Source organism: Pteropus alecto, unplaced genomic scaffold (assembly GCF_000325575.1).
Source record: "Pteropus alecto unplaced genomic scaffold, ASM32557v1 scaffold3, whole genome shotgun sequence".
Taxonomy (NCBI): Eukaryota; Metazoa; Chordata; class Mammalia; order Chiroptera; family Pteropodidae; genus Pteropus; species Pteropus alecto.
Window position 1 is genome coordinate 57,131,803 of NW_006442484.1, and position 27,017 is coordinate 57,158,819.

A 27,017-nucleotide genomic window follows, 5' to 3' on the forward strand; every position below is an offset into this window, starting at 1 on the left:
ACTTAGATGTTTATAGGACTGGGCAGGAAATGTGAATGACATAAGTAGTGAGCTATGAGGAAGGGAGAAACTAAAAAGCTTATCTACTTCTAAAAGTGAGCAGTCATTCCTCAAGTGTGGCTATGTGGATATTATAATTTTTTAAAAGAAGAATCTGAAAAGTCCCTGATTTTTAAAAGATGACAACTAATTATAAGAAATTAATACATTGTATAGACCAAAGCAAAATCTGTTTGTAGGCTTGTTTCAGGCTGGAGGCCAACACTTTACAACCTCTGAAATAAAGTTTTCTCTAGTAACCCAAAAGAAAACTCTACTTTGGCTAATCCATGGTAAAGCCAGAAACAAAGCTCAGTGCCTTGAAAACTGAGACTCACTGGGGAGGGAACAGAGGCAGAAAAGCCTGTGAGAGTTGTGGGAGAGGCCGAGCAGGAAGAGGAAGCAGAAAAATGAAAGAAGGATGTCCAATGAGGTGGATGGTTTGGTCTGATGACGATGACACAATGGGAAAAGCAAAGAAACATTCTGCATACCATCATCTGGACTCCATGAATGTCTGTGGTCATCTGACAGGAGGATTGTTTTCTTTCTGGTAATAGATTGTACCTGCATGTCTTTCTAGACACTACAGGTCAATCTAAGGGATTATATAATCTTGAAGTGATATAGGCCTTTAAAATCTGTGGCTTCATTTTGAGGAATTATAGATGCAAGCTTATTTCCAACTCTTTTTATTATTAATTTCCCAATTAAAATCTCTTCTTCAGTTAGACCCAGCTTCCCACTGGTCTTCTTGGCTACAGTGCTGGATTACTCTGATTCATAGTGATCTTCCCATCAGCTGAGTATACAGCCCTGATTATGATAATATTTAAAAATCAATCAGTAAGGTACTCTTTCGTGGCTTCTTTGCATTGTTATAATATTTGATGACAATGAATATGTTTTTTTCTATATATTTATCTTATCTTCCCAAATATTGAGTAAGCTTGAAGGCGAATGATCTTAGCTTATCCTTCATCTATCCACCAGAGAATTTAACATGGTGGCTTTAAATGCTGTAGGTACTGCCCCACCCAAATGTTTCCTATCTACAAGGTAACAAAATACTGAGTTGAAGAGCAGAAAATCAAAGTTAGCCAACCACATTGTCTATGTGAAATAAGAAAAACCTCTTTGATTGATTCCCCCCAACACACTAGATTGAAAATTGATTTTTTAAAAACTTAATTAATGGCATTTTGTCATTGTACAGGCATAATTTCTGTGTTATGGAGCCTAAGAACAACCTCTACCCAAAGCAGGAGATGGTAACAGTTCATAAACCTGGAATTTACTCAAGCCGTTTAGCAAGCATTTAATGAGATTTTTTGGGGTGGAGGGAGAAGGGTGCACCCATCTTTAAAATTGTGGCTGTATTGTGGCTCAGTGTCTGTCATGGTTGCACTAAGCCATTTGGATCAACGATCATCAGAGAAAAGCATAGCCAAGGAAATCTGTACTTGCAGAATACACTAGAGAAAAAAAAAATTGTCTTTCAAAAATCTATATTGCTAGTTAAAAGAGAATTGTCTTGCAATCTGGCTAGAGAAGCTATAAAAAACTTCAGTTGATACTTGAAAGTGAATTTTAATATGACATGGAAAACAATGACATAGAATTTCAACAAAAAGAAGCAATACGTCAAATACCACTTTGTCAAGGTCTTATTCTAAAGCACTAACTTCATATTATCAAATATTTTGTGGAGATTATTTATGCATAAGGTCTAGGCACCTTGGGAGACATGAAGGGGGGGAAAAAAAGATGAAATCCCTGCCTTTAAGTTCTTTAAATTTAGAGGAGAAGAAGTAATATCCTTTGATATGTGTTTAATGACACAAAATACACAGTGAGGAGATGGAAGGGGGTTAATCTAGCTGGGGAACTCTGAGAGAACCTTACAGAATAGTTAGAATTTGATGAGATCTGGATGGATGGGTGCCCATAGGAAAGAGGTAGAGGGAGAAGGCGACCAGATGAAGAGTACCAGTTATGCAAAGATGCAGAGGTAGTAGAGTGCTGTGTACCCTGAAGGTTTGTGGTTGGTCTCAAAAGGCTGGGAGAGAATTTCTGCCAAGGGTGTGTTGGGGGCAAAAAGTGGGGTGTCTGTGAGAGTTAAAAGTAGAATGAAACTAGCCTCTCTCAGGATTTGTGTGTCTTCCTCCCAGGTGAAAGAGAACTTCTGAGGGAACCATATTTTATTATTTTTTTCTTAATACCAATTAATGCTTAGTACTTTTGTTACTCTTTATAATCTTGATATTTACATGAGTGTCTGGAAAATGAGGCTTTATATAAATGATGAATCTAGTTAAATGTGAGACTCCGTTATGTACAGTTAAGGAAGTTTGAGTTTGGTTCTGTGTGCAATAGGACTTTGAAACTTATTGAAAAAAAAAGAAATTATATAATCAGAGCTGTGCTTTCTGAAGATAACACAGACAACGGTATGAGGAAAAAATTAGAGAGAGGAAAAGTCCAAGGCAAGGAGATCTGTCAGCAGTTGTCACAAAAATCTAGGTTAGGGCAGAGCCAAAACCCAGGAGCAGAGGCTGTGGGAGTACACCAGAAAAATGAACTCAATTAGTTTTGGCAACATTTTGATGTAGAGAATGAGGCAAATGAAAGCGAGGACCTGGAGTTACCATTACCTATCAAACTCAGGTTACTTAAAAACATTTTAACAATTTGCCACTTTTGTGTGGTTAAATAGGCTACTCCAGATCTCTTATTTCTCTACTTCTGGTGAAATTCAGCACAAATTGTTAGTCTTTAAAAACAAAAGCAGGATGAGCCAACGGCTTGATATTATCACCAAATTATTGTGGCTGGTGGAAACTTTTGAGGGGCCTTGAAAGCAGTAAACATTTATAGGAAAGACGAAAGGCTCCAAAGAAAGGGTTAGGGGTTAGTGAACATGGTGGCTCCTATCAAATTTGTCAGATAAGGAATAAAAGTGTCAGTTGTGCCTCAGAGATTTTGCTGAATGATTTGGGGATGTCTTCAATATAAGCTCATGCAGCTAGATTCAATTTTTTATTTACAGTATTTGCCTAGCTAAGGATTGTGATGATGAGGAAGAATCTTGTTTCTTTCTCCCTGCTTTTAGGGAATCTTATTTTTTCATTTGAAAAGTTTTATAGGAAATCAATAAAATGTACTTCACAATAGATTGTCTTCCTCTAGTGAGGAAATCTTCATCATCATGCTTACTTATATGAACCGAAAAAAAAAACATTTGTAGCAAATTTATAGTGTAGCTTGTCAAATTGGGAATGGCTTCCAAAACAATAAATGTAAAGAATCCCATGACTTTATCAAGGATTTCACATTTATTTATGAAATGATAAAATTTCAAGAAAGCACCTACTGACAGCCTTTGAAGGTTATGTAGAATTATTCTATACCCACAAGTGAGCTTACTATTCAAAGGAATGATGACAAATGTCAACAGCCAATGCATCAAAACAACAATAACAATTACCTGTGGACTGTCAGAATCCAGTGATATCAGAAAAAAGGAAGTATGCAATTTACTACTTACACGGTGGTTTTAAAATAAAGGTTGGATGAAACCATATGTATGACAAGCATCATGGAGACCTTCGAAAATGAAACATTCTATAGCTGAATAGCAGGTATTTTCTAAAAGATAAAGAACAGTATCTATTCCTGAGTTCTGATGTTTGTAGCATTAAATGCAAAACAAGAAAGAGGCCATCTTTTCTTGAATTGAATATTGAGTAGCTTGTGGAGGAGAAACTGGCATAAAACTGATGAGAATCGATATTCATCAGATAGAAGATGTTTTATGATCAGATAAACAATAAGAATTAATTTGTTCATATGATGTTTTTGAACATTTACTTTGTAAAATATTACAATAATACAAAAAATGAAAAGGACAAACATACTTTCCAAGAGTACTGGTAATAACTGTATTATTACTGATTTAAGATGGGGCTATACTTTGGCAAAATTGGGATAGAATTGGGTGGCTTTCAATGACCTACATTTTCTGCTTTTTTTTTCTTTCTGCTTATTTTTCTTCTTTCAGTTCCTACCTTTTCTTGTTCTGAACCTGCTCCTGTCTGCTTTCTCAGACATTTTCCGTCCTAGAGGAATGTGAGAGGAAAAGCTAATTTGCCCTTTGGTAGTGGTTCTTAACTCTGGCTCATGTGAATACCATGAGGGTGGGCAGGGTAGGGAGAGTGCTCCCAGAGATTCTGACTTCATTTTTCCTGGGTGTGTGGGTATTTATGAAAGTTTGAGAACCAAGTGGTCTTTACATTTCTTCCTCATATATACTTGATCATAATTTTGAAAAATTCTGTTTGACTTTGAACATTTTAAAGTTAACATCTAAAATATTTCAACTTAAGGTTAAGCAGCTTGAAATATTGTAATTTCCTACATAGTACAAATATGATTATTTTCGAATAAAGCAAATAAATTATTACATGAATACAATTAAACTAAAAACTGTGAGATTTGATACCTACCTACCATTTTAAAAAGTAGATGAACAAGCCCTTTTTTAGCAGTTGGAAATTTAAGATGATTCTTTTTCTTCCTTGAATTCCTACTCTCATTCTATTTTTTTTCACACAATTTTAGGTTTATTGATTATTTCATCATATTTCTCTTCAACAAGAACACATTTATCAATTGAAATTTAGCATTAAAAAAAAATTCCATACAGCTTCATGTTGATATAACCCCAACAGCTGAATTACCATTTAAGTGCAATTAACATGGACTTGACGCAAATATATTACAAATTTTCATAACTATTAAACTTAAAAGGTATAATTTTAAATTCATTTCCAATAAAATTATAGGGCTTAAAAATCAGTTAGCTTACTATCCTTTAATGTATAATACCTGCTGATGAAATGAAACAGAGTTCAGCACCAATAACATCTCATTTTTCAACTTTATAGATGAAGATGTCGACAAACCTTGTTTACATAAATAAAAACATTGGCATTGGAAATAATACTGTTATGACAACATTAGTCAATTTTTAATTTTTTTTTCTGAATTGTATGCACAAAATTAATAATTACTCCTTTAAACATTTAAAAATATTAGTGGAAAATTGGATTCAGTTCTTTGTTCAGTTTTGTTGGAAGCAAAAAACTACATGAGTAACCTGCAAAAAGTTTTCTTACGTATTCATTGAACTATCCACTTTCTCAATACCAACACCAAATTGATCTACTATTAGTGATCCCCCTACTGCTACCCCAGGAAATGTAGCATTGTAATATTTGTGAAGTGTGAGAAGTACTTTATTTATTTATTTATTTTAAAGTGAGAAGAAGTCAGAAGTGAGAGAAAGGAGAACCTAGAACTGAGTTAACATCTTGACTGTACTGATCTTGAGCAATGAATTTTTTTTTGTAGGAAAGGAAAGAAATAAAAATTGAAGATTTTGAACAGTCTTTTCCCATCCCCGGTTTATATATATTTAATGTTAGTACTCTCATGAGTGTATTTACATATTAAGTGAAGGTACTTAGGAAAATGTGGTTTACTCAAAGACATTAACTCTTGGAGTTAAATAAATAAGGGTATAAATAAGTAAATGAATAGATGAATAGATGAATAAATAAATAAAGAAATAAAGAAAAGAACTTGTGGATGAGAATGTTTTCCAACCAGAATCTCTCAGATCCTATGTCACAGGCAACTAAAATCTCACCTATTTCTTTCTGACTTTTTTGATTGGTAATGAAAAAACTTTCATGAGTTCAATTGTAATAGACTGACTACATCAAAGATATAAACTACCAGTACTACTTAATAGAAGTATAATACAAACCATGTATGTAATTTTAAATGTTCTAATAGCTGCACAAAAAAATGGGAAAAGAAAAAAGGTGAGATTAATTTTAATTTCATCTAACCCAACATATCGCAATATTAGAATCTCAACATGTTATCTATAAAAATTGTTAATGATGTATTTGCATTTTAATTTTTGCACTGAGTTTTTGAAATCCTGTGTGTATTTCATACTTAACAGCATATCTCAATTAGTACTAGTCACCTTTTATGTACTCAATAGTCACATGTTCCTATTGGTTACCAAATGGGCAGAGTGACTATAGATGGTTGGAAACTAAGTTTTGTGCATTCTCTAATATCATTTTGTAGATGTAAAGCCAGCTCTTCACAAGTAAGAAGGAAAGCAAACCCACTAATTTGCATTTTGCTAATCGACATTCTTTACCCCATCTCACACTCCCTACGAAATCTGGCACTTTACTGAAGTTCTAATTAACTACTGATTTTTTACAGCATGTATCACTTGTTGGCAAATGTGCATGGTATAGTACTTATCACACTCTTAAATTACATTTGATTGGAAGTAGAATAATCAAGTCTACTTTTCATTAGAAAACTGATTTCCTTTAATTTTTTATTAGTTGTATTAGCTTTCTCTAAATCATAAAAATTAATAATTTTAGATGCTTCTCAAGCAATAGTCTGAGTTGAATAGTCTCAGTTTGAGTTGAGATCTATTTCTAGTACCCATTTCCGTGAGGATTGGGGCCCCTTTGCTCCTATTTCTCCTTTTCCTCTTTATTCTCCACTTCCACTCCTTCTCTCTGCCATCTTCTACTCCCTTTCTGCTGTTTAATGAATTAAAGTATGGGAGACATCCTAACCAAATTCGCTGAGGCTATGAAACTAGGAAGACTAGAGAATGTGTGAGATGTCCAAGACTTTCTGATGGGAGGAGAAGATGACTTGTTCCTGGTGGCTTCAGAGAAAATAACTGGTACTATTGAATAAAATTTATAAAAAGACACATTTTGTATCTCTACAAAATTTTGTATCTTTACAAAAATCTCTCAGAGCAATATATACTTCCCACATCACAGTGCTTTCCTATAAACTGTTATTTACTTTCAGTTTTATAAATACTCATATAGCGCCTTTTATGTGCTTGACACTTTTTAAGTACTTTGTGACATTAACTTCTTTAACTTATTTGATCTTCACAGCAAATCTTTAAGGTAGAACTATTACTGCCCCCAATTTATGGAGGAAACAAATAAGGTACAGTAACAGTAAGTAACTTGCCCAAGATTACAGCTAACAAATGATGGAGCAGAATTTGAATCAGATGTTCTGGCTCCTCCATCCTTTTTTTTTTTTTTAACCACCATGCTATGCTGCCTCTCACTTTATTACGAATCTTTGTTTAATGGTAATAGCATAGCCCCAACCCCTTGACCTCTTTCTAGCTGTCATGTATCTTTCATTAACTTTTGCATACTCTCCCCCAGACTGTAAGCACTTCCAAAGGACAGTAACAATGCCTACTTTGTTTCCTGTTGAATTCTAGTAACTTCTAAGACAGTGCTCAACACATAATTGGTATTCAATACATGTTTGTTCAACAAATGGACATGTATGTTCATTACGAAATTTAATGAAGGTAATATTTCTAAAAGGAATAAAATAATGACAACATCTCTTAAGCACAATCCAAACGTGATTCAGTTACACCACAGGGAAAGGGAAATTTTACTGACAAGTAGTATTTTGAAAATTTCAAATGTCTAAAAAAGATTAAAGCTAAAGGGGATTTCAAAGTTGGTATTGGGGAGTTCAATTTGAAGCAAAGCAGGTGCTATTAAAACCTCAGCACTCCAGGCCACAGGAAAAGGTAGACAGTTATGAAAGCTTGCAGGCTGGAAGGAAATTCTAATTCCTTGGAATGCCCTGAAGAAGGAGGCAGGGCTGTGGACTGACTACTTTACTGTAAGAGCTGATAACCCTGAAAAGATATAAAAAAACATATAGAAGAAGGCACAAGCCAGATTAGAGTCCAAGTTAGAGCTGTGTTATCACAGTCCTCAAGAAATCATCAGCAGGGCCCAAAATAAGGCAGGCTGCAGGCAATTACAGATTGTCATTAAAGTTAAAAATATGACCCACAGCACTGTTGCTGTATTGCTTTGGGGTACCAAAGCTCCATGCTGTCAGTTGTGACACAAAGCATAAGAAAGGACAGTCAAAATTCTATTCTATTTCTGCATTTCGTTACAAAAATAAAAATCTGTACTTTTTTATACAATTAAAATGAGTAAACCCAGACTGATTTTCAAGACATAAAGAAAGAGAAGGCAGAGAAACAACACTAGATATACTTGAAGAAGAACATTTAAATGGTATTTCATAATTGTTTGGGCTTACATAGTAATATAACCAGTAACAAGAATGACTCTGTCCAACTGGTCTTCTTCAATAGTTTTCAAAGTCAAGAATTGCAGACCATAAACAATGTAGGTATTGTGTCTGATGAATTAAACAATGAAGATAATGACCAAGCAAATAACATTTCAAGTAGCTGTTTAATGTCCTGAAAAAATTCACACCAATGACAAGACTTAGATGAAAAAAGGTTCAATTCCAAATGAGGGTATAAGGATTAAGTGAATGTAAAGATGAACATTCCAATATGGGTACATTCTTTATATAACTAAATCCCTTACTCCACAGTGCAGTAGAGTGTAATTTAACTTAAGAGGGGGTAAATGTGCAAAATAGAAATGATTTGGACTTATAATATCAAGGGTAAAGCAATTTGTAATTTGATTTTTAATCTGTAGACCATAGGTAGTATCAAGTATCAAACAATCCAAAGGATAGGTCACTAATTGAAATAAATCATGGAAACATTAATGAAATTGAGTAGAAATGATGAAGCAGCTGGATTTGTCAGCATTTTAGCAGATGGAATAGCTCTGATTGATGAAATGACAAGGCTCTGAAACAAAACTGAAAAGTAAATGTACAGCCAGATAATCCTGGCATCAAAAATGTACAATTGCATAAAATTTGAGGAATAAGCCAGGAAGTGATCTTGAGAAATGCTCCCGAATGGTGTTAGACAATACAATTGTTTGTCACTTGACTCAAACCTACCACTTCTGATAACTGCCACAAGTCTGACAGTCATTATAATCAGTTACTTGATGCCATTGCTTGGGTTTAGATGACAATATCACAGATAGCAGGACGCTTTTTAAGTGACCATCTCTTCATGTTTGTTTTACTACTACTGCTGCATGGGTTTTGTCACATTACAAACAAATCCAATGCTTTCTAAAGTGTGGACCTTGAGTCACGAGGGACCCAATGAGATGCTAACAGATATTCTGTGGAAGGTTCTTTGGTCAAATAAGTCTGAAGAAGGCTTATTATATGATTCACTCTTAGATAGTCCCCATACACATTAATACAAAGTCCTATAGTAAAATGAGAATTTCCTAAGCTTCTGGGACTACTGTAATGAATTTTTAAGAAACACACATAACATCTCAGAGGGACTATTGTTTTTGGAGCAACGTTTGATCCTCCCAAAGCATTTGTGTACCTAGGCCTTTCTTAGTACCTACGGACTGCTCTTTGGGAAAATGATTTAACCCCTGCAAAGAATCAGGCTCACCACCATAAAATGTTTGCTCACAACTGACATTTCAAGTGTATTTGATTATATTTGGAAAGATGCTGCCTTACTTTTCTTGCTTCAATTTGTGTGAATGATAGACTCAGTTTTTATAGATGATTATAGACAGGCTGCAATTCTATTACGCTGAGAGTATTTGCCTAGTGCACAGTCTCGATTTATGGTGGCAATTCTGGGTAAGGAAAGCCACCCTTGTTGTCAGTGATTTCAAATTCTGTAGTACATAGGAGCATCTATTTAGGTGTCACTTGAAAAAATTAAGACATCTGACTAGATTGAACATTTCTTCTTTTACTGCCTTACCTTGTTTTATTTTTTATTTTTTGTTTTGTTTTGCTTTTTAAATTAAGATAATTGCCTAAGGATATTTCAGTTAGTTTATAGACTAAACCCAATTTCTAATTACCTTAATTTAAAAAGTAACAATATATGTGCCACATGACTTCTTAAACATCAACACATCAATGTAAAACACTACATTACTAGACTAAGGGACAAAATCCCAAGGAGAGGGAAATGTCAAGTATTGAGGAAGAAGACCAATGTCAAGTATTGAGGAAGATGACCCAAAGGGTAGGGCTGGGAGAGCCGCACAAAGTGGAGTATAACATTTCTCATCAGACTTGAACAAAATTAATCAGTCACATATGGTAAAATTTGAAGTTATTTACATCTCTTTAAATTTCTATGACCCATTTATTTACACAGGCCAACCTTCAATCATGTTTTTGTGGAATATTTAGCAAAGGGATGTCTTTTAGAACTCTTTACTTGGGCATTTTAACCACGGCTGTTTAAGGCCTGTGGATAAGTTCCACAGAAGATTGTACCGTGTGTGTCTCTGGGGATTTCTGAGTTTTGTCTGCTTCAGCCTGATTGCAGCATATCTTCTCCTATTTCTTAGCAAACTCACTGTCCCAGTTTTAGATATTTTATCTACAAGTGAACATTATGTTTTTGAAATGATTATTTTTGCTGTCCTGATTTTTTCCAAGGCTTTAATCTTAATTAAAATTGAGATTGAGATAGAAGCAAGCAGAAGTATACACTCAAGAAAGAAAATCTCCTGAATGGGGTTCAGTTAATGAAATATTTTCTTTGGTTTCAATCTTCTTACAAGGAAGTCAGAGTTCTTACTATAATTTTTATAATTAGTGTGGACTCTATTTTTCAAATGTGAGCAGATGTAATATATAGAAGGTCAATAGTATTCTTCATTGGTGATCTTATTTATCAAAGAGGTACTGGCAGAACCAGGAAGAGCACCCCACCTTGGGCTCAGATGGACCACTTCCTGGTTTAGAGGGGATGAGAGCACTAAAATTTTTGATATTGATACTCTTGAGTTGCTTAAATTTGTGTTCACCTAAACTCTGCCTTTTGGGTGTGAGAGGAGTAAGTACGGTTTGATCCATTTCTTAATCTGTTTTATATTCCTTCTTTTTATAAAGAGCAGGAAGGAAAGGAAGAGTGAAATGGAGAAGAGTAGATGTTTCATTTTTCAAACATTTATTTACATGCATTTCCAACAGTTAAGTTTATAAAGCTGAGCTGTAATTTACATGTAAATCAAAGTTTAAAACATTTCTTGGCTTCCTAAGTACAGATTGCTACTGGCTAAAATGACAAGAGAAGTGAGCTCAAGTTAAAAAAAATTTTGGGGTGGGTGATGTTCATCAGGTTTTCTCATAGCATGTCACTGGTTACTGCCTTCAGAGACTGTGGATGCCCATCAGGACACAACAGCTATAGAATGACTTTGGGTAGTCCTCCTCACAACTGGGGGATGCCCAATGGGGATTAACTTTTGGGAGATGGTCAGTTATTTTCATTTGTCTTTAGAAACAAGACATATCTACTGTGACCTTTATAATATTTCATTATTTATAAAGGTCACAGTAGATATGTCTTTAGACATATCTGAATAAGTTAGAGTTGTAAGACATATCAGGACAGACTCAGTATCTGGTATCCTGAGATTGCCTAAGCAGAGACATTTCTCTTGGAAAGTGACAAGCTGTCACTAGAAAGTGAACTGTTTTCCCTTATTGGTTTCTAAGAGTTTGGCCATTTAGAGAGTTTCTATATGTAACTGAACTTTTGGTGACATATTTTATTCTCCCACCAACTTTCACTGGATGAAATATTATCTTAACTAGGTCAGCTGGCCTTTCCATGAACTAACTCTTACCTGATGAATACTTTTATCCTAAGAAGCGGCTGGAACCCAGGAACCTGATTCTGCAGTTCTACGGAATGATAGAGAATCCTCATGTATGCCATAGTCATATTCTGGATATGGGAGAGGTGAAAATCATGATTGTGTCCCAATTTAAAGCTTGAGGCAAGGTGAAGTTGACTAGCATTCTGGGAATACTTTTGGAAGGTCTTTGTTTCACTCCATTTCTCTACAAGTCCTCACTTTCATTGATTATAAAAACTATGTTCAGATTTGGAAGATTCTCTAAGATCATTTTACTTGATAAAAACTCACGGCCTGTTGGAAAATTCCTTTTTCTGATTGGGTCAAGAACTGTTAGTGCATCAAGGGGTCCTCCCCTTATTCTCTCTTGTCTTTTCTTCTTTCATTATTTCCCTTTCCTAGTCAAGCCGCCTTAAATTCTTCCTAGATTTTAATTTTTTAAAGAATTACAATTCTTTTTAGGTTTATGACAATGGGAGTAGAAATGGATAGACTTTTATCAAGAAGAACTGACAAGAGTAGAGCCAGTTTGAGGAGAGAGGGAAAGGAATTGGAAGAATTACAGTCAACTAGCCCAACCTAGAAGAAAGGCAGGATAACAACTTACATAAAATAATTTAGGAGATGAGCCAAAGCTGAGTAGAAGATGATGAATTAAGTTTTGAACATGGTGCATTGGGATTGTCAGGGGAAAATTGAAATGAAGATGCAAATAGCCTTAAGTCAGTGGCTCCAGTTCATGAAACAAATTTGGGAGGTGTATTAGTTTCTTGTAGCGGCTGTAAAAAATGATCCCAAACTTAGTTGCTTGAAATAAGACAAATTTATTCTCTTATAGCTCTAGTGGTCAGAGGTCTGAAATGGGTCTCACTGGGCTAAAATCAAGGTGCTAGTAGGAGCCTCTAGGGGAATTATTTGTTTCCTTGCGTTTTCCACTTTCTAGATGCTACCTGTATCTCTTTGTTTATAGACGCTTCCTCCATATTCAAAGTGAGACGTGTAGCAACTTCAAATATTTCTCTGCTTCCCTCTTTCATGTATGAGGACCCTTGCGATTATATTGGGCCCACCCAGAAAATCCACACACCTAAAAAATCCCTTTGGCCATGGATGGTAGTTTACTCTCAGGTTTCAGTGTTTAGGACACGAGCATCTTTAGTGGGAGCATTATTCTGCCTACCGCAGGAGGCATTTGTCTAGAGGTGACATTTGGATTTACCTTTTCATAAACCCAAGGGAATGTAGGTAGAGAAAGAAACCCAGAGGACTGAAGAATAACAATTCTTCTCTTAGTTTTCTGTAATTTTTTTTCCTACTCTCTCTTCTCCTTTCTCTTTTTTGTATCAAGGGTAATTCTCTTGGCCAATTGTGTTTTCCTCCCCACTCTTTTAACCACTCTGTGATATATTCCCAAACAAGACTTTAACTCTCTGGTGGAATTTCTCACTGAAAACAGAAATTTTATCTCCTTGTTTATTCTCACCTGCAGCCTTGTAAGGCACTGGAATTTCTAAAAAAGCAAAGATTTCATTTTTTTAGTTTTATTTTCTTTTCATTTGTTTAGTCTTTGTAATCTTTAGTCAAATCTACTTAGAATTTATAAAATACATTGTAGTTAAACTACTGCTAAATAAGCCACATGTAGTTTATTCTTTCTCTCCATTTAAATAATAAGGAAATAATTGTGTTTTCAATACTAGAACTAAACTGCTGTGCTATTGACAAAGTCTTAATTGACTTGAAATATGAGAAAGCTCATGCCTTCTCTGATATAATTGACTTAGACACTTAGGTACTTTACCTGGGCTTAACTATTGAGAATGCTTACTGATTGCTAACTTCTCATTGGGACATGTGGTCAGTATTGTCACATACATTTGATCTGAGAGGCAGTGTGCTGCAGGCTGAGAAGCCCCTTAACCTGTGGCAGCAGTGTACATGGACTTTGGAGTCTAGTCTACATCCATTCGTTCAACCATGATTTTTTATTCTGCAGTAACCAGTGGATGCCTCCGGTGTGCTAGGCATTGTGCTAGACCCTGGGCATGGAATACTGAATAAACCATAGTCCCTAACAATTAAGATACTTATAGTCAGTGGTTGGGGATGAGAGGGAGAAGTTTCACAAGAAAACAAGCAACTATAGTATATAATGAAAAGTGCTGTGATGCGGGATGGGGAGCCTAGAGTACTGTGGGAACATATGTAAGAGGGGCTCAATCCAGGCACTGGTTCCAGGAAAGGCTTCCTATAAAAAATAATCAAAATTGCATTCTGAAAGACCAATAAGAATAATCCAGGCAACTACAAAGATAGAGAGAGGGCATTATAATCTTTCTTGAGGGAAGGGTTAGCAGGTGCAAAAGATGAAGAAAGAGAAAGCAAGGTTGAAATCCTTACTCAACTCCTTCTGTCTGGGTGTCCTTGGGAAATCACTTAAACTGTCTAAGTCCCTTCATCTGTAAAATGAGGCTAATAATGTCTTGAGGACTTGTCAAGGAAATGATAGAGTTGGAAGTTAAGATATTATCTGGGGATAATAATATGTTCCTTGCTTTCTTTGTGTCTTTTTCATTAGTTACCTAGTAATTAATTGGTGATATTCTCTACTCCACAAAAGAACCAAAACCCGAAATAACAAATATAGAATCTCAGCCTGAATCCGGGTTACTTATTTTAATAGCATTAATATAATTTAAATGATTAAATGATTAATAATGATTTTAATTTGTCAGTCACAGTTGAAGTAGTACTCTTATCTCCAACTTACATGAATATATATATATATATATATTACTGAAAACTTATGTTTTATTTTCAAGACAGTTTGATAAATCAGATAAACACATGCCCACATGGGTTAAAATAGACCAATCAGGAACCTGAAAAACAGCATGTATTTTTTTTTTGTTGTTTCTGTATTATATTTTCATAAGAAGTTTTCTTCCAAGAAACACTAAGTTTGTTAAGCTGGAGGTACTCTTTAAGATGTTGATAACAGTTGGGGACAGTAGGCATGACTAAGAGGGAGTGAAAATCATTATTTTAAGTGAGAACAGTTTAATCATGCTGACTGAACGCACCCTGCAATTTAGAACAATTTGTCCTTTCTATGAAAGTCTGCATTATCATCATTTGTCATTGCTCTTGTTATAAATATATTAAGCTCATGGGATGCTAGACAATACTTTTTTGGGGGACAGAATTTATAAAAATTATTTATTGTTCAATAGTTAAATAAGCATCCCAAATTCGTAGAAAATTGAGAGAAAAAGACATGGCGTTGTGAGTCATGGAGTGTCAGAGAAGAGGTTAAGTTCGAGGGCCTGTTAATGTCAGAGAGATCTCGGTTTAGAGTCAAGCCCCACCACTACATGGTCCTGAAAAATTATCAATCTTTATGCCTCAGTTTTCTCATTTGTAAAATGGAGGTATGAATAGTACTTCCTCAAAGGGTACTTAAAATAATAAAATAAAATAATTTATTAGAAGTAATTATGTTTCATACAGTACTCTGTGTGAGAGAAATGTTATTAGAGATAGGTGGGAATCGATAACCCTGGATATCTTTTCCAATGAGAGAATCAAAGGAAAGCAGCTGGACATGGGTCAGAGTGGCAAGGAACATGAAACCCAAGTGTCAGTTTTGCAGGCTGGCATAGCATCATGCATGCATAGGTCCTGCATAAATTGTTGGATAATTATAAAAGTAATGGGATGTCAGTAAATCAAGTCAAGGAAGGTCCAAATTGAAGTGATATGATTTTGAAAGTTGGCCCCAAGAGGTTTTTTAAGCTGTTGCCTTTTGAATATGATTTTATCCTAATAAGCTAATTAAATCTAAAAGTGTGAAAGTGAGTCTGAACATGGACTTATCCTTGACTCTTGTCTTATTTTTTTAATAAGCACAGTACTCTCTATTCCTCTCTCTTGAGGTGTGTTTCCCAGCTAGAACACTTCAGAATAGATTGCTCAGGCTACCTCCATTAATGTTGCAGCTTTTCCCATTGCAGGTGGGGATCTGATCTCCACATGTCTGAATTAATAGAGACCCACTCCAAGTCACACACGCGACTTGCTAAGTGGTCTTCATCTCTTCCTTCGCTCTGCAGAGGACACTGTTCAATGTTTGTGGCAGGCCTTCCTAATTAAGAAGGCGTTCTTACATTTAATAACATCGTATGTATTTTTAATTCTGAGATGTTCTTAATTCTAATGACAATCTCACTCTTAAAAAGACCTGGACAGAAGGCCAGAAATGTTCTTTGGTGAATTTATTAGACATTATTTAGGCTGATAACAATCTGTTTGGTAAATCAGGGGAAATAGAACAATTACCCAGATGTCCCCTGAGCAAAAATCACATCGGATCTGAACAGATTGCTGCTTTTTTAATTCTTTCCTTCAGTGCTTCATATTACCTTTCTGCCTTTAAGAGTATGCCGACTATACTTAAAAAAAAAAAAAAAGTTTGCTTGACTGTAAAAGAGGGAATATAAACATAAATCTATGTAGCAATATGCTACATGACCCACATCTAACACACACCGGCCTTCCTTGAATAAGGGTTTCATGATAAGCCATTGCAGGAATACTTCAGGGCTTTATAAGCCTAATTAGAATTTCATTAGCTTAATCATAAATTACCCCTGGCTCAGGTCTGCTTGTTACCTTTTCCCTCTCCTTTGGATTTTGACCCACGGGTTTCCTGTTTAATGTGGCAGCTGCTTAGATCCTATGTGAAGGATAGCCTTGAAATGCATGCAGTCAAGGGGCTATCTCTCTTAGTCTGTTTGAAGTGCACCTGGAAACTATAGGTTTAGCAGGAAGAGAAAAAGCTCAAATGCCGACAGGCACAGCAGCCTGAAGTGTTAAATGGGCGGCACTCTAAGGGAACATGGCGACTGCTGCCTCTGCACCAAGGGTGCTTTGGTCTTAAAAAAAATTCAGATCTCATTTGAAAAGGCTGCATGCAGTTTCCTCCCCCAGATCTAAGTTTCAAGATCCACTTAGAATTAAAATCAGGCAACAGTGAAAATGAAAATTTTAAATTGCCACACATAAACTCATCAGTTTATGGAGATGGAGGAATACTAAGAAAGTTACATTCTGGAATGTAGTCCAATAGCTCTGAGAATTAGGTGCTGCTCAAATGCATGAAACCTCTATCACTTAAGACAATCTGCTGGCTGCTCTAAGTTCACAGCACACTGTAAATTCACCTGAATCTGATTTATGTGCATGCAAACACTGTAATGAGAAGAATTACTATGACTGTTAGTGTGGGATGCTGTCTGAATGGGTGCTGATTATTGGTACAATGCCGAGCTTTTTTTCTTTTTCAATATATGTATGCTTTCAAATCACAGGATTGCTTTGGTCAAGAAGCAATTATAAATGCCTATGACGTTTTGTGTTTTTTTGTTTGTTTGTTTTTTAATATGGATAGATCATTCTACATTTTATTGTTTGGGGTTTTAATTGGCAAGATGTGTGGTATCTTACTTTTTGTTTCGAACTGGTTTTCTGTGCATCCAAGGGTGCTAGGGTAGACTATCTCTGCTAACAGTTACAAGATCGCCTTGATATCTCTCTGTACGTTGGTTTTCTTTTTTTTCAAATACATTATTTTTTTCAGAGTTGTTGGTGTAACTGAAATCCTTCACAGATTTTTAAATTTTCTTTTAGTATTCATATTTTGATGACTTCAGTTGGAATTTTAATCACACTTAATTTCTGCCTCTTAACCCTTCTCGAAAATATCATAGCCTTAGACCAAGAGTTCTTAATCTATTGAATTTCTCTAGCTCCTGAAGGAAAAGTCCATTCACTTTTATGATTCTCTGCTGAGGTTGGACTCCATAGGAATGGATTCTCTAAAAATGAAGATGTTTCAAGAAAATCTTTAAATTCTTTTTGAAAAACATACAGCTTACTTTAACTTCGAAGATCTGAGAGAAATTTTGCTGAACTCTAGATGCATAATGCAGGCCAGTATGCTGACAGCTGCTTGGCCGTCGCTGGCATATTTTCTTTTTTAGGACCATGTAAGTTCCTGCTCAAGATGGGAGAGAAAGTCTATTACTTCTAGTCTCATGAGGACTGAGATCACGTCTTGTCATAATTGTACCAAACTAGTGTTATAATTCAGTATCAGATGCTTACTCTTCTGTAATATCATACTCATAAGTCCGGCTAAATAGGTCAGAAATATTCCTTTTCTTATAACGTAAGCATAGTTAGAAAAAAAGTCAAAGAACTAGGGGCCTCAGACAAAGAAAAAGAATAATAGGGAGACTGGCAGTTCAAAGACAGGGCAATAAGGCTAGAACTGATCTTTTAATCAAACATTTAAGCATTGAAATTTATACTGAATGCCTACTACATATGACATACTATATGAGATATTGTATTGTCAGGAAAAATTGTGAAATAGGCCCCCCCCCCAAAAAAAAAGAAAAAAGAAAAAAGAATCCTGTTTCCTGTCCAGCACTACCTTCTGGGTTATCTCTGATTTTCATTGTCTTTTAGCTATTTTATAACTCTCTAAGTTGTAGGGAAGTGATAATGCAAATGATTCTTGTCCATGGAAATGTAAATTAATTGTGTCTAGTGGAATAAAATTGATTATAGCCCTATGAATAGACCTGTCTGGCATCTAATTATAATTTTATTTCAGAATTTCTTATCTGATTATAAATGTAAGGTACTTTAAATTCTCCTCTGAATAGATTGTAACAATTTACTGGTCCCCTCATTAATTATTGAATTAAAAAAATCTTTGACATGTTTATTTTATATTTGTACATGGGTCATGGTTATACCCTCTTTTAAACACTCTTTTTAACAATTTGACAATAAGAAATATGACTCATACTTGCTCTTAAATTGTTTGCTTTTTAATTGGGGAGATCGGATATATAACTACAAGCTGACATGCAATTCTGAGCTCTTTCAGTCAATGAGGTTGGTGTTACAATATATTTCCAGGGTGGATTGTGCTAATCAATAACTATTTGAGCTTATTATTCCTTCATTCCCCTTATCTAGCTGATTACTTGCAACTGAAAAACTTCATGTAAAAAGATAAAAGAGTAAAATTCTAGCTGCTATAGCCACAGAGATTTAAAAACAATTTTTATGACTTTTTTTTATTATCAAAACAAGAATTTTATTAATATTTAGAAAATAATAAATCATGGAAAATAAGAAAATTTGAAAACTATGGAAAAACAAGGAGAGTAAAAACAATAACCCACAGCTCTACTAATTAATGCAAACATTTTGATATATTTTCATCCAGATTTTCTATGTTTAGTTTTGTCGTTCGTTTTTGGTTTTAGTTTTGTTTGGTTGTTTGGTTTGTTTCTTTTGCACAGTGTATATAGACTGAATAATGGTCCCCTAAAATATCTGCATCTGAATCTATGGAACCTAATCCATGGAATATGTGAGGTTACACAGCAAGGGAGGGTAAATTGAAGATGTAGATGGAATTAAGGTTGCTAACCAGCTAACCTTAAAATAGGTAGATCATCCTGAATTATTTAGGTGTCCCCAATATAATGGCAAGGGTTCTTAAAAGTGGAAGAAGGAGAACCAGAAAGATTTCACTGTGAGAACTCAGTCAGTTGCTGGAGGAGAGGGCTATATGCCAAGGAATGTAGGTGGCCTCTAGAAGCTTCCAAAAAGAAAGAAATTGAATTCTTTCCTAGAGTATTCAAGAGGAATGCAGGACTGCCCGCACCTTGATTTTTGCCTGCTGAGATGCATTTCAGACCTCTGACCTCTACAACTGTAAAATAACTAGAAATATAAAAAATACATTTATATTGTCTAAGGTACTAAATTTGTGGTAATTTTTATAGCAGCAATAGGAAACCAGTACAATGTAAATAACATATTTTTAATCTATAATATTTATGTACCTACATGTTACTTTAAATTTTTTGTGAACATAATTTATAATGGATAGTTCATGATTTACTTAATCAATTTTTATTGGCTATTTAGAAGATTTCTTTTTTTTTCTATTAAAACAATAGACTCCTATTAGTATCTTTGGGCATAAAGCTTTTCGTATATTTTACATAATTTCCCTAGGATATATCCACAAAAATAGGATTATTGGGACAAAAGGTAGAAGCGTTTTTAGGTCAAAACAGTTGTGAGGAAGGGCAGAGGAAGATCATAGAATTTACATTTCTGACCAATGGGGGATGTATTTTTAGCTTTTACCAAATGTTAGAAGAAACTATATTATTTTCAATATGTTATTTTTAGCCAGCCACATGGTAACCCACCTGTAATTCTTACTCTATATGGCAGGCTAAGTGATTCTTAATAAATCTTTTTGTTAGCTTCCTAAAGGATTGTAATAATGAATCTCTTCAGATACTTTTACAGCTAAGTATCTTGGTAAAGTTGAAACACTTGAAAATTGTAGTCAGAATTCCTGTACCTGGAGTGTGAAGATCAGTAAATAATTCCTCTGCCTCTCTCTTCCTCTAAACCCATGTGGAATATTGCTTTTGTCTGGATATGCTACACAACACACTGTCACATCTTCACCTTGTACTTTCAGAGGCTAGTCTTTGAACAAAAAAAAAAAATGATGCAACCATTTAGGGAAAAAAGTGAAATTTTTTCAATTGGCTATTTCCTAGATTCCCTAGATTAACTAGCAGAAAGGAGGTTTTAAGCTTTCAAGCCAATCTTAGTAAAATAAAGAAGTCTTGATTCTTAGATATGCAGGAAAAAGTAAAACAGGGGAAAAGAAATGAACTCAAAGGTCTCAGCAAAATGTTAATTATATTTAAAATTTTTCCGCTTATTAAAAGTTTCTCAGTCACCACTTCATCATCTCTTTAACTTATTTTACAGATAATTTCACTTAAGGAGCCCTGAGAAGGTGGATCAGGATTAAATCCGAGTGTGTATTAGGGCTGTTTGTGGGCCGGGAGATGACTTCATGAGAGACAGCTCTTTAGGAGTGATGCTCAACATTAATGGCAAGAAGACAATTGAGTGGAAAATGTGTCATTCCGGGATGGAGTTGGACCTAAAGTCTGCTATAAACTGGTATAAAATTAGAAAAGGAAAGCATTAAGTGTTGACCTAGAAAGACTGAAGATATGTTATAACTTCATTAGAATATGTGTTTTTTTTTAATGAGTTAAGTTTTATATGGGGTTGCAAGGAGGATAGGAACTATTACAGAAATTTATTTAGACTAGTGGGAGTAATAAAGAAGTACACTGAATAAAACGGCAACAATTGCTCAAGAGCTAGCCGGCAGTTTCTCCGTTTTATTTTCCCAGGGTAGAGACATTTGCTTAGAATAAAATGGATTTCGAAATAATCGCTTTCATCCTGAATGAGTCTACCCAGGAAGAAGAAGCTATTAAGCCATCAATGCAGCTCCCTCCCTGTTCCTCACCTAGGTATTAAAACAAAATGTTTGCAAACCAAGGACCTCATTTTCCAGAGAGGCCTGTAAGTTAATGACCTTGCTTATAGAACCTTGATTTGCAAACATATTTTAAATATTTACCTGAAAGCTTAAGTTCCTAAAATATCAATTGTTTGGAGATAAAATATTGAGGACCATGATGCTATGTACAGAAGTATATAATAAGGCCACCTTGAAGATTGAGTTTTGCAAAAAAAATAGTATCTGAATCTGTAGTTGTTTCAACACTCAATTGTGGAAATAAATTAAGTATTCTAATTCCCCATTCTTGCTTTGCATGTATAAATATGATATTTTGTACTTGTGGAATTGTTTAGATAATTAGGGAGTTGGATTCTGTGCTCAAAAATCAAATCTTTCAAAAGCACATTTGGCTGAGAAAAAAGTGGGACAATTTTTTTTTTTCGTTTTTGTTTTTTTGGGTTATGAGAAAAGGAAAATTCTTTTGGTCAATTTAAGTTATGTTGCTGCTGGCCTCTCAGAGTGATATGGCAGTTTGTGTGTGGAAAACTATTGAATCAGGGAGAAAAAATAAAAGGTGATTTTAAAAAGCATAAGATTAATGTGGAAAGATGTCAAATGGTGCATGGATGACAAATACAGGCTATTGGGCAGTTTCAGTCATGTTTGTACTCAGGGAAGCCTTAAGTCAAGGATTTATTGATTCATTGATTTATTCAATAAATATCTATTGAATACTTAATAGGTGGCAAGCAGTCTGCTAGGTGCTGGTGATTCAGGAGCGAACAAGATAGATGAAACTCAGGTCTGACTGGAGAGTGCCCGGGGAAAGGATCATTAAAGAGTCTTGAGGCCCGGAGAGTACAATTGTGGTGCTGACCATGAGGGAAGTACAATTCTTAGTTTCTATCTTACTGATAGAAATGAGACTCCCTAATAACCAGGCAAGTGTCTGAAAAAAGTCTTTGGAACATTGTACACCTAACAGGTGCTTTGGTCTTTTCAAAGCAAGGATTGGGGGCTGGAGACCACATTCAGAGTTGTCCTTCTGAGTATATTTTGATGACAGGTATAGAATCTCTCAAGCAGGGTTAGATCTTTCATATAAATAGTTAATGAATAGTTATTTAGCTTTTTGGTTCCAGGTACCATAAAGATACAATAGAGACAAAATATATCGATTCTTCCCTTAAACAGTTTTGAGGCTAATGAGAGAGACGAAAGATAATCAAATAATAACAATAAAAATATGTGATTATTAACTGAGATCAGAAGTTCGAGTCTCTGCAAGAGCATAGAATGGGACCTCTCAACTGTGCTGGGATCCGAAGGGTGAGTAGAGTTCAGTGGGAGGGGGCGGGGGGAGTGGAAAGGAGATGCACATTTCAAAAAAAGCCAGCTTATGAGAGTTCCTAGGGTTCAGGGAGAAGACCATTATGGCTAGACAGAGAGTTTGGGCGAGACTAATAAAGTTATAGGCAGGGTAGGCAAGGAAAGTAGGTTCAAAGAAAAAAGGAAAGTCCTCTTAATGCTAGTTGGGCTGGTGGTGGTTTCTAGTGAGTATAGAGAGAAGCTCTCTGCTTTGGTCAGAAACCAAGGAGTGGAGGGGGATGGGGGATGGGGAGGCATTAGATTTTTACTTTTCAAAATTAGGCTAACAGATGGATTTATTGAATGTCAGCTGTTTGCTATAAAATTCTAAGTTCAAATGTAGTAATACACTATTATGAAATACCAATGTACCATTGGTTTATCCACATCTAGTCACTTTCTCTATTTCATGGGCCTTAAGGAGTGATTTGCTAACACATTTCTTGTAACCTAGCGTAGTACCCGCCTAAAGTATGCACTGAAAAAATTGCTGGTAGATTAAGGCCAATTTAATCACAGTAATTACTATGCTGTAGACTATAACCTAACGAAGGCCTTATGTATATGATGGAAATCCAAGCAAGAGGATGGGGAGAAGACAAACAGGAATCATAACTAAATAATTTACGTATTAATCTCAAAAGCTGAATTGCGCAAGACCTGCAGAACAGATTTATTTTTAGCCACTGAAATTTTGGGATAATTCAGAGGCATTATCTTATGTTAAAGCACGAGACTTTATTAATGTGAGAATTTTGACTGTATGATCTACTTTCAAAAGATGCATCCTATGTGAGAAAAAACTTCAGCCATTGAAGGAGGAGATTCCACATGTTCACATGAATATTTTTGTACTATAAATTCTAGTATGAAGATTACTATTCTGACTTAATAAATTTATTTCTAGTATTAGTTGGATAGAAAATTTTCATTTTTCTTGTTTGCATTTAAAACAGCAGTTTTCAAACAAGCGTTCATATGAACCTGGAATTACATGAGACTGCAGAAGCACAAAGTCATGGATATTTCCAAGTGAATCAATTTCCAGATCGTCAGCTTCTATGTGGACTCTTTCCTAAAACTAATCTCCCAGAGAGAATAGCTGTGGTGGACCAGTTATCCTTCCCTGCTGTCTTTAACAATCATTGTATTCTATGTAAGAAAATCGTGCCTCTAACCCATCTCTAATCTCACCATAGTGTGTAACAGTGATATTTGAGACTGCATTGGCTCCTGAAGGAGGCTGCTATAAGAGCAAAGCAGAGAAAACGTTGATAAGAATTACTGATGCATGCTGCACCTTATTTCCATATCGTTTCAGCAACGAACTCATGCTTTTCTGTCTGTGTCTATCTCACAAGGAATTTGAATTTATAGGTAAAGAAGGATGAGATGTGATTTATTATGCTTATTAAAATAAACATGGAAGTCAGACATTTTCTGTTAGAAAGTAAGTCTGATTTGGTTGATTGGTTTGGCAGTGATGACAAGTTTTGCCAATTAGTTCTATGGCAGACATTTTCTATAAATTTAATAAATTAAATTTTCAGCTCCAAAGTTTTGACAGATACATGTTTAAAGCATGTATCAATATAAAATATGTTGGTAAATGCATCTCTTATAATTTAAACTTACAGCAAAAGTTTTAGAAGTTAATTTAAAAATATAAGAGGGGATACATAATTTCTCAAAAGCTCATGAATGTAAAATATTAGCTGATTGGAATAAGAGAATGTGGCAGCCCAGTGAGTGAAAAGGAATGTTTCAAACCTCTCGCTAGGAAAACGATTTAGCACTAATGAAATACTTTAAACATTAAGTAAATAGGTTTCCTGGAGAATGAATATTTTATATGTATATATTTCTTAGTTATTTGGAGGACAAAGGACGAATTCCTTGACGTTTTCATTGACACTCTGTGCTTCTTCTAGGGGAGTGTATCTTCTTCTAAGGGAGTGTAAGTTATCTTTCAGGCATTGAGAAACAAATAGGTCATTTTAATTTTTAAACAGTCTGGAGCCGGGATCAGAAGAATAGTGTTTTAACTCCAGATTTACTACTCAAAGGTGTATTTTTTCACTATAAAAGTAATATTTCTTGTAAATATTTTTGAAAATACCAAAGTGCACAAAGAACATAAAATCAGCAATGAATTGCCATTTCGATGTATGTCCCTCTATTTATTTTTCTAACATTGGAATCTTACTATTATACTTTGTAACTATTTCTAATATTATCAATACATCTTGATCATTTCTCCATCTCATTAAATGTTATTCTACATTATTTCTAATGATCGAATAGTATTTCATCAGAAGGAGGTACCATACTTAACTCTGTATTTCTGACTTAAACAAATACATCGATCCTTTTCAAAGGAAAACTAAATTTTCATGCTCCCTTCAAGATTGCTTTATTTTTATTATGTTATTACTCCTCTACGTAGAAATATAGTTAGGATTAATTCTTCATGATCCTAACTTGTGTGCAACTATAAAACCAACACAAATTTACTTTTAAGTTTGGATATTAAATCAGTATAATCAAAATGCCGTGCTGGTGTTTAATAGTAGGATGATAAATGTTTTATATTTCTTTCTTGGCATGGTTCATTTGATTTTGAGACTGATGGGTCATCATCTGAATCATCTTGATGATCATCACCATTATTTTTCCTTCTAATAATAAACTCATTTAAAACCAGAGATCTATTATTTTCATGGGTCAATCAGTTTAATAATACACCTCAAAATACAATAGCAACAAAAGTTTAAACACGTTTTTTAATGCTAAACTCATTCTTCTAAGATAGAAACATGGTTCCTCACAGTGTGAGTGTGACAGTGATAGTTTACTCCAAGTGATCATTCGATCCTCACGCAACTCTTCTCTAAACTGCCCTGTCTTCTCTACTCTTAGGGTACTATGTAGAGTTAGCCTTCAGTTGGCACTACTGATATGACTATAAACACAAATACAAACTTGAGCATTGAAATCATAGCTTAGCTGTTAGTTATAAGTGGGTCTATCAGATAGTTCAGAATATCTTTATATTGACATTTTTTAAGATTACCGTCTAAATAAAAACACTGGATTATAAAAAAGAACTTCTTTTATAACTCATACTCTCAAGTATAAGTCTTTTGGAGGTCTACTCTGATGAAATTCTCTATTGCTCAATGTCTGGTATATTAGTTTTCTATTGTTGCTATAACAAATTACCACAAACTTAGTATCTTAAAATAACACAATTTTAAAAATCTTAGAGTTCAAATGTTCTTCTGGGGTCAAAAGTCCTAAAATTATGGTGTCAACACAGCTTTGTGTGTTTTTTTTAATTATTATTATAATTTTTTTGAGGCTCTAGGGGGCAAGTGTGTTTCCCAGCTTTTTCCAGCTTTTAGAAATCATATCACTTGGCTCACAGCCCTGTCTTCTATCTTCAAAGACCATCACTCCAACTTCTGCATCCATTATTCCATCACCTTCTATATCGTTGACCTATTTGCTTCCCTTTTTATAAGAAAACTTGCAATTAAAATGGGCCCATCCAGATATTCCAGGATACTCTCTAGATCCTGAACTTAATATCAAGATCCTTAATTTAATCATATCTGCAAAATCCTATTTACCATGTACAGTAACATATTCAGAGTTCTGGGGATAAGGATGTGGACGTCCTGTCAGAGGTCATTATTCAGCCTACCATATGTGAACACTAAAAACTTCCCTTGTTATAAATGAGGCCATGATGTTGCATATTGCATTCATCAGCCATGATTATTTTTTTAGGATAAATTTCTAGTGCTGGAAAATATAAACCATGTGGTATTTACATTAAAAAAACGCAATTTTTTGATAAACAATGGCCAATTACCTTCGGGAAGTATTGCACCAAATTATACTATTGATAGTAGTGCATAGAGTAACTTTCCCTGTCCCTTGACCATAAGGGATATTATTATTTGTTAAAATTCCTTTACTATTTGATAAGAAAAAATATGCATTATTATTTTATTTTAGGCTAATTTGATGTTAATTATTTTGGTGACATCGAACATTTTAAAATATATTCACTGGTCATTTCTACATAAGAAAATAATTTAAATGGAAATTTTAGTCAAGGCTGTATTATTATAGGGGTTTACTTAGCTATATAGAAATTGCCTAGCATGTAAATGGAAATTGCAGCATCAGAAGGAAAGTATAGAATGCTTTTGAACCAAAGTTCATATTTTGCAATATTTAGGAGAGTGAGCTAATTGTTTATGTAGATGCATGAATGATACTGTTCAGGGAGGAACTGAATTCAGCTCAGTGTGTTTTGTGTAGAGTCATGTGCTTCATACTGGGATAGCCTGGTCATACCCAGATGTATCACTTGTTGCCGCTGCACTAGGCTGCAATCTTCTTTCCAAAGAAAACATTTTGTGATGTTTTTCCATTGTCAACAAATAAGAACTAGATATTTTATCTGA

At 34.8% G+C, this 27,017-nt stretch overlaps 1 long non-coding RNA gene across 1 annotated transcript in view; it reads right to left on the minus strand.

The window, feature by feature from the left end:
• LOC112470271 overlaps positions 1–27,017 on the minus strand; it is a 42,632-nt gene that overhangs the window by 12,111 nt on the left and 3,504 nt on the right. The gene's annotated exons all lie outside the window — the stretch shown is intronic.